Raw genomic sequence first — 9,231 nt, forward strand, 5'->3', positions numbered from 1 at the left:
CCTGTTCCTAATGCAAGAGACATCTTAAGAAAATATGACATAGTAATAAACAATGCCTGTGGGTTCCTTTGAAATAATCTTATAATAAATTATGGTATTTTTTAATTTTAAAAATATATTTTCATAAGCTTTTTAATGATTCCCCTTTGGGTTGCACAGATTGGGTTGAGATCCTTAAATTTTTTTAATATTGACTTGAAACCCACTTGGGCAAAGATGAAAGCTGGGCTTGTGTTTTTAATACATGAATCTATATTGTTTGGGCATGCAGAGGAGGCGTTAACCATATTTGTCATACCTTAGATGCCATTTATAGTCAGTCACTAAAAGTATTGGCCACTTCAAGTGTTTTAAAAAAATCATGAATAGGGGCAGCCAGAGAGAAAAGAAGTAGATCAAGTATTATTACAGTAACAATGAATCAGTTACAACAAGAAAATACACATTTTGGGTGACTCAAATTATTTTTGTTTTTTTTAATTGTAGTCTCATTTCAGACAATGCATCAAAAGAGAGTTTCCTACTAATCTACAGACTGTCAAAAAGCATAGCTTCTCTGGAATAGTTGGCACAGAGGCTGTGTAGCACAGTGGCTTCCTCAAGACTCAGAATCCTGAAATATGTCAGTACTCACATTGATGAGTGACCCCATTGCTCCCATATTTCTTGATTATTCATTCTATCATAGCATTTTTCCATATAAACTACACACCCCCACACAAAGCTGGCCACACCCTGGACCTGGTTTTCAAGTCCTAAATTTTCAAAGGTGCCCTTACCTTCCAATGAATTCATTTGTGGCTATAATGTGTATTGTTTTTTACATAACTGAAAAAAATGACCAGCAAAAGACAAGTTTTTTGATTGTTATGAACTAATAGGAATTCTTCTAGATTTTTCTGAATTTCTCCATAGCACTTTACATTTAGATCAGGGATCGGCAATGTTTAGCATGCGGCCTGCCGGGGTAAGCCCCGTGGTGGGCCGGGCCGGTTTGTTTACCTGCAAATGGAGCAGGTAAACAAACCAGCCCGGCCCGCCAGGGGGCTTACCCTAGCGGTCCGCGTGCCAAACATTGCCAATCCCTGATTTAGATACTACTGTCTAAGAAAGAAAACAAGTACCAAAACTTATGGCTTTTGACACTGATCAAGAAGTCCCAAAGCAATAATCCTGCTCTATAATTATGGTATAGTACACAAGAAAAAAGCCTAAATAGTTTTGTGTAGATTTCTAAAAGATCAATATTGTCACTGTATTTTATATCTTTCCCATGAAACAGATAGATAAGTTGCTAGAAAAGTACTGCATTTGACTATTGCAGATATGGAAGAGCTACTGCAGATATGGAAGAGTCTCTTTAGATGCTGAAAGAAACAATTAGAGTTTTTATTCCACTGTTTGGCATGTAGCAGTTTAAGATGTTCCCAATAAATGCATTGTATTGGTCTCATTTGTGATACTGGTCTAATTGTCATAGCTAAAACAGCCCCTAAATCGCAAAAGCCTTTGAAATGATTCATTACAGGGTTAGGAATTCAATGTAGTGCTGATGACAACACTTTCTTATTTTTCTCCATACAAACTGGGACAATAAGAGTGTGGGTCAGCCACAATCAAGGGTTTCTGCCATTTCTGAGTCCTGTTGCTGATTAAATCTAGTTTCTTGAGGTCTGGATTTTGTCAACAAACCAAAATATAGCAGTGCATGAATCCCTCTGTTCTCATTTCCTCATAAGGGAAATATAGAAGATCAGAAGATGATTAAACAATGCCAGGAAATGCTCTTATTTATTTTCAGTACTATTCTGCAGTCTTTTGTTCAAGCAAAACACCCATTGAGGTCAGTGGCTGAGTAAGGATTTTGGGACTGACAGGGCAGTGTGTTTTATTTGTGTGTGAACTAAAGACCTGGATAAGTCCAACAGGTTAGTTAAACAAATAAGGATAAAAAAAGGAAAATGCACTCCTGATGTGAACTTCTGGCTGCGATAAGTCTCCTTAGGATTGTATAAAAAGAGAATATGGATAGTTGGCGAGGATTTAAATTCACCTTTTCTCTGTCAGTGTACAGTCTAGTGTATAGGCAAGGAGAGAGTTCTAGAAAGTGATTGTGTGACTTATTTGGGAGTTTGGAAAGAATGGAATTGGAATTGCATAGGAATTAAAAAGTAAATCCAGTGCTAAAATTAGGTGGTGATAATATTTGCAGCTGGGAGAATGATTAGAGAAGTGAAGTATTAATAATATGCAGTTGAAAGAGAACTTTAATGAACTGAATGGATGGGGGTGAGGTACAAAAATAATTAAAATTATATTTAATGAGGGAAATAGAAAAGTGATAGAAAAGTTTAGCATTGTTTATTCTTTGAGGAAATGGAAAGGAAATTGAATGAAGCTGGGGAAAGAAGCTAAAAGAAGAAAGAGCAAATGGAGAAAAAATGAAAATTCTAATTTGTTTTTATTTGTCTCCTGGTGATATTAAAATTTGAAAAAACATAATTGTGACATTAAGGGAATGACATATTCCTGAATGAAAAAATTAGTTTCACTTGTGTGTATTCTATAATTTGTTAATCTTAAAGTATTAGAGATTTGGCTGGTTTTTATATTTAATTAGTGTTGGCTACTTTTCTAAGGATGATAGCTAATATTAGAGAAATCCTTTACCATAATTAACTCAGCTTTAAGAAACTAAAATTTAAAAAAACTAACATCCAAAATACAACATTTTAAGAGGCTCATCTCTATTTGAGGTGAATGTTCCCATCTCTCTCTTTGGCTGCATAATACAATGTTTTGGCCAAAATGTCTTGGCTCATTCCTGCACATGGAGAAGGCATAGCTGTGTAACATGTAGTATGGTTAAAATCCCAACATTTGCATCTGCTGCAATTAATTCCCCTCCCCCATACTCACTGATACTATATGATATGTACACAATCCTTTACTATTAAAATACCTAGTACTTATATAGAAATTCTGTATCAAAGTTTTTTAGAAAGGGTGACAAGCCATAGTATCCCCATTGTAAACAGAGAGACTGAGGCATAGAGAAGTTAAAACAATTGCCAAAGGTACATAATGAGTCAGTAGTGGAGTTGGGAACAGAACTGAGATCGCCTGACTCCCAGTCCACTGTTCTATCTACTGGACAACATTGTCTCTCTAGGCAAAATTCCCAGAGGACAAGTTGAGGGTTCAAATAGCTGTAGTACTATAAATTTTTATTATCAGTACAAAAACAATACAGTAACTCCTCACTTAAAGTCGTCCCGGTTAACATTGTTTTGTTGTTACATTGCTGATCAATTAGGGAACATGCTCGTTTAAAGTTGCACAATGCTCCCTTATAATGTTGTTTGGCAGCCGCCTGCTTTGTCCACTGCTTGTAGGAAGAGCAGCCTGTTGCAGCTAGCTGGTGGGGGCTTGGAACCAGGGTGGACTGGCAGTGCCCCTATCAGCTCCCCACTTCCCTAAGTTCCCTGTGTGGCAGCCGCCCAGCAGACTATCAATTGCCGGCAGTTCAGCTATTCCTCCCCCCACTGCCATGCACTGCTCCTGCCCTCTGCCTTGGAGCTGCTCCTGGGAGCCTCCTGCTTGCTGTGCAGGGGTGGGGGGGAAGAGGGCAGCTAATATCATGGTGTCCCCCTCCCCCTACTCCTATCACCTGCTTACGCCTTCTCCATATAGAGCAGGGTGGGGACACGACAGAGCTCAGGATGGAGAGAGCTTGCAGGCCACAGCTGCTGTCTCAGCTTCCTGATCTATTTAAAAAGGCAATGTACTTAGAGTGGTGTCAGCATACTTAAAGGGGCAATGCACATCTCTCTCTCTCTCCCACACACAGAGTGTGTGTCTCTGTCTCTGTCTGCAATGCTGTCTCCCCTCCCTCCATTCGTGCTGCCTTGTAGAATGTGAGGCTACATTAACAACAGTATTTTAACCCTTGAGGGCTCAGCTGAATGCTAGTTCATCATTTAGCAATAAGGCATTCCCTGGGAAATATCCCACCCTCTTCCAACCTTTAACTTCACCACCTCAACCAAGCTTCACAATCATCATTGCTGTGTACAGTATTAAATTGTTTGTTTAAAACTTATACTGTATGTGTATATATATAAAATATATATTTTTTGGTCTGGTGAAAAAAATTTCTCTGGAACCTAACCCCCCCTATTTACATTAATTCATATGAGGAAACAGAATTAGCTTAACATCGTTTCGCTTAAAGTCGCATTTTTCAGGAACATAACTACAACGTTAAGCGAGGAGTTACTGTATTGAGATTTAAGTTACAGAGATAAGGAACTAGGTTATGGAAATTTAGGGAGGAACACAGCATCCTAGAGCCTTTTGTTACAGCATTCCCAAGACATGCCAGCTGGATAAAAAAGTTATTCTTTGCAGAAAGACAAAGTTACCTTGTTTGGGTTCAGATGCTTCTCCCTATCTCATTCCTAGAATTACAGTAGCTCAGCAGATCCTACAGTCTCATCTGTCAGTACCACTTGAAAACAGTGTGATATCCACCAGAGAAGAATGAATATTGCAGTTTCAGGGTATCTATACCTGTGTGTTCTCCCTCTGTGGTCCACTAAGAACACACCCTTTAAGACTTCTGGCTCCCAGCCATTACCTCTTTTGGGTGGAGACCCACATCTCACTCCCTCCTTCATTTTATTGATCAGTAAAAACCTGTTAGAACAGAGAGGTGTGATCTCAGGCCATGTCTATGCTTACCGGGGATTGATGCTGCTGAAGTATTCCACCGGAACAAGCGGAGTAAGGTAAGTTGCCAGGAGAGCGTCTCCTGTCGATGCAGCACAGTATAGACACTGCAGTTAATCAACCTAGGATACATCAACTCCAGCTACAATTCACGTAGCTGGAGTAGCATAACCTACGTCGACTTACCCCAGTAGTGTAGACGAGGCCTCAGTTTTGTCACTGGCTGACTTGGAATCCTTACTTCATCAGTGCCATAAGGCTTTCTAGTGTATGCTTCCAGGCAGGCCCTCTCAGAGGTCCAGAGAGGCCCGGGCCACTTCCAGCTTTTGAGGCCCCTAGCCATAATAAAAATAAAAAATGATGACACATGAAAACAAAATAAAGCACCCAAAAAAGAGTGAGACATAATTTGAATATTTTTTTATTTAACAAATGCTTTTCTAGCCTTTTTTCTATGCAAATGCACTAATTATTGAGGAAAAATCTAGCTTTCGTACAATGTTACAGTTGCTATTAAGCATGGCGATCCCATTCAAACTCTCTTGTCCCATAATTGAACAGTGCTTCAACACGTTGAAGGTGCATTCACCTGAAGCCACTGATGCAGGTAAACTGACAAAAATACACAATGCAATTGTGATATTAAGAGACACCACAGAGAGTCCAAGTTCGAATATTTCTTGAAGCAATTCCTTTGGATTGTAATCCAATTTAAAGTTCGTGAAATATATTCATTTGAGGAAGATGACCTCGTCACTGAGATCTTTTGAGATTTCTTTGTTGTACTCTTGCTGAAATTGTTCAGCTACAGAAAGTAGATCTTCATTACTCAGTCTGTTGAACTGCCAAAGAAACCCAAAAAGGGTACAAATGAGTCGCAGTGACTCAAATCGACATGTAAGACTTGATTGAATAGAGTCAATGATGACAAGGAATACATTGACCCTATAATGCTGCTTGGCAGTGGATTCAGTAGGTAAGTTGTGATTGGTGGAGAAGTCAGATGAAATGCCAATATTCTGTGCTACTAATTTGGACTCAGTCAGAATTGCATCCCATTGTTCATGAATCCGTTGAATGTCATTGATAAGACTTTCAATGTTATCTCTCTCTGCATCAAGTGTAGCAATTGCATGCTTCAATTACCAGATTAGTTCAGTGGATTATTGTAAGTAGCTTCATCCACAAAGATGACATCAGAATACATTCAAATTTGGACATTCTTCTGAATAGATTGAAGTTCAGTTCGAGCCTGTGCAGTGAGATTGAGAGATTCAAGCTCATTTAAATCCTTTCTTATGTCAAAGTTTGACTCAGACTCACAATTTATCAGACCACTCTGTTTTATTAGCAAAGCTGCTCTGCTAATACATTTAGAAGTGAGCCCCCCGAGTGGGGCTTGTGTCTCTTAATTTATACAGTTTTTTGGAGAACAAGTTACAGACAAAAGAAGAAAAAGATTTTAGTCACCACCCTTCGAGATCCCTGAGACCAGTCACGTATCTTCAATTACCTGCCACCCTTAACAATCTCCTTTAACAGCTTCCAGTTAACTTAACTAATTGCCCTTCACACCTTCGATTCTGATGCCTGCTTCTTAGACGTGCTGGCTCTATCTTAATTGCTTCTCCATTCAAAAGCTAACTGTCCCTACGTGTGCTCCCTCAGATACTTTGTAACATGTTTTGGCATGCCCTCTCATATACAATGTATCCAGCATGTCCCTTTATACAACGTTATACTTATACAATGTTATACTTCCACACTTACATGACATCAGAATTTCCTACCTTTGTGGACTGCTACTGAAGAGATTGTACATGTGCCGAACAGTTCCAAAGTAAGTAATTGCCTCCTTGAATGATTCAGCACAGTCAACACCTACAAGGTTTAATATGTGGTTTCCAGAGATGGAGAAAATAGTTTGAATTATGCTCAAGCACCTTTGTACTTCCCAGCCATATTAGATCCATTGTCATAGGCTTGACCAATGCACACTTGAAAATCTAACTTCAAACCTTCTAGAATTGCTAGTACTCGAGCAGCAATTTTTTTTTCAGTTTTTCTCATGAAATTATCAAACAAAATAAGCCTTTCTTCAATTGAAAATTTTGTGCTGTCTACAATCTTAACATATTGAATAACCATAATAGTCTGTTCCTTGTGAGAACATCACAAGGAACAGGAGTGGCATCAACAATGATTGAAAAATACTTGGCATGTCAAATCTCATCAAGAATTGTTGTTTGTACGAATGACCCAGATAGCTCAATAAACTTATTTTGTATGCATGTGGAGAGATAATGGACTTGCATGCACTTTTGACTCTCTTGCAATTCTTGAACACATTTAACATGCCTGGATAAAAGTGGGTCATATTTGCTGAGGTATAATATAACAGACTGAGCTGAAGATAAATGGATGACATATATATATTAAACACAGACACTGATACAGACAGAGGGATAATGTCCAAAAATTTCAAACGTGTGTCCTCACAAAACTCACTGTACAAGATGGTCCTCACAAATTTTCACCTTCAATCTGGGCCTATAGTCTGTGAAAGCCTGTGATGATGGCCAAGCTAGGGCTCAACCAAACAGCCAGTCACCTCTTTTAGCTACCATATGAAGATAATAATGAGAAATTGTAAATAATGCCTTAGTCAACTAGAGGTAAAACTATAAAGACACTAAAATGTAACAGTTGTCTACCTTTCAACACGCACTTGATCCAGCACCAGCCACTAGTAGTGGTTTGTTTATATAATCAGCTGATTTGAGAGGACACATTCCACACAGTCTAATCTTGAGTCATCAGAATCAATATATTTTTATTAATATTTATGAACATTTTAAACTCTTTAATATGACAAAATCTATATCAGTTAACAAAAAAAATTATGTCTTTTACCAAATCACATCTCTTATTTGCTTAAATTTGCAGCTCTAAGCTGAGAGAGTGTGTCACATTTTGGTCTGATAAGGATGCACATAAAAACAATTTGCAAAACTTATCAAATGCCAAAAAATTAACAAGTGTCTAAATTTGAGGCCCCCTTTGAGGCCCAAGCCAAATGATCCTCCTGGCTCCCTCTCTGATTGGCCCTGCTTCCAGGGACATAGGCTACTAAAAGCTGTCTGCTATCTGGAAGAGTAAAGTTGGTGAGTGGCAGCTTTTATAAAGTCTTGTTCCACCTAATTTCAACCCAGCAGATTCTCTAGAAATGGTCTGCTGCTTTTTCTCCACACCCATGGCAATTGGCCCAGCTGCAGAGACTAATGTAAATTAATATATGACCTCTCCTGAGGATTCTTGTTTCTTGAACTCTTCTGCCAATGGCAGCAGCTAGCCATGAAACATAAGCAGGCATCTAAGTTCCTATTCCTCTGAAACATGAAACATAAGCAGGCACTCTATTCCTCACCCCAACCCATAAGTAATCCATTTGTAACAAGGATATGGTCTTCTTTCTTGGTCCTTTATCTCTACCCAATAAGAATCAGAAAGTGGGGGGAAGCCTCATGTGAAATTCAGTATTCTGTTTGTGCAAATATTCATATGGCAGCAGAATATGTTCTTTCTGCCAAAGCAGTTGTTAGAGAGACAAGGTGGGTGAGGTAATATCTTTTATTGGGCCAACTTCTGTTGGTGAGAGAGAAGCTTCTGAGCCACACTGAGCTCTTCCTCAGGTCTGGAAAAGGTACTTGTCATAAATATAAAGGGAAGGGTAAACACCTTTAAAATCCCTCCTGGCCAGAGGAAAAACCCTTTCACCTGTAAAGGATTAAGAAGCTAGGATAACCTCGCTGGCACCTGACCACAATGACCAATGAGGAGACAAGATACTTTCAAAGCTGGAGGGGGGGAGAAACAAAGGGTCTGTGTGATGCTTTTGCTGGGGTCAGACCAGGAATGGAGTTTTAGAACTTAGTAAGTAATCTAGCTAGATATGCGTTAGATTCTGTTTTCTTTAAATGGCTGAGAAAATAAGCTGTGCTGAATGGAATGGCTATTCCTGTTTTTGTGTCTTTTTGTAACTTAAGGTTTTGCCTAGAGGGATTCTCTATGTTTTGAATCTAATTACCCTGTAAGGTATTTACCATCCTGATTTTACAGAGGTGATTCTTTTTTACTTTTTCTTCTATGAAAATTCTTCTTTTAAGAAACTGAATGCTTTTTTCACTGTTCTTAAGCTCCAAGGGTTTGGGTCTGTGGTCACCTATGCAAATTGGTGAGGATTTTTATGAAACCTTCCCCAGGAAGGGGGGTGCAAGGTTTTGGTGAGGATTTTGGGGGGAAAGACGTTTCCAAATGGGCTCTTTCCTAATAAAATAAACCCAGTTAGATGTTTGGTGGTGGCAGTGAAAGTCCAAGGGCAAAAGGTAAAATAGTTTGTACTTTGGGGAAGTTTTAACCTAAGCTGGTAAAAGTAAGCTTAGGAGGTTTTCATGCAGGTCCCCACATCTATACCCTAGAATTCAGAGTGGGGAAGGAACT

Source organism: Lepidochelys kempii, chromosome 2 (assembly GCF_965140265.1).
Source record: "Lepidochelys kempii isolate rLepKem1 chromosome 2, rLepKem1.hap2, whole genome shotgun sequence".
In the NCBI taxonomy this organism is placed as follows: Eukaryota; Metazoa; Chordata; order Testudines; family Cheloniidae; genus Lepidochelys; species Lepidochelys kempii.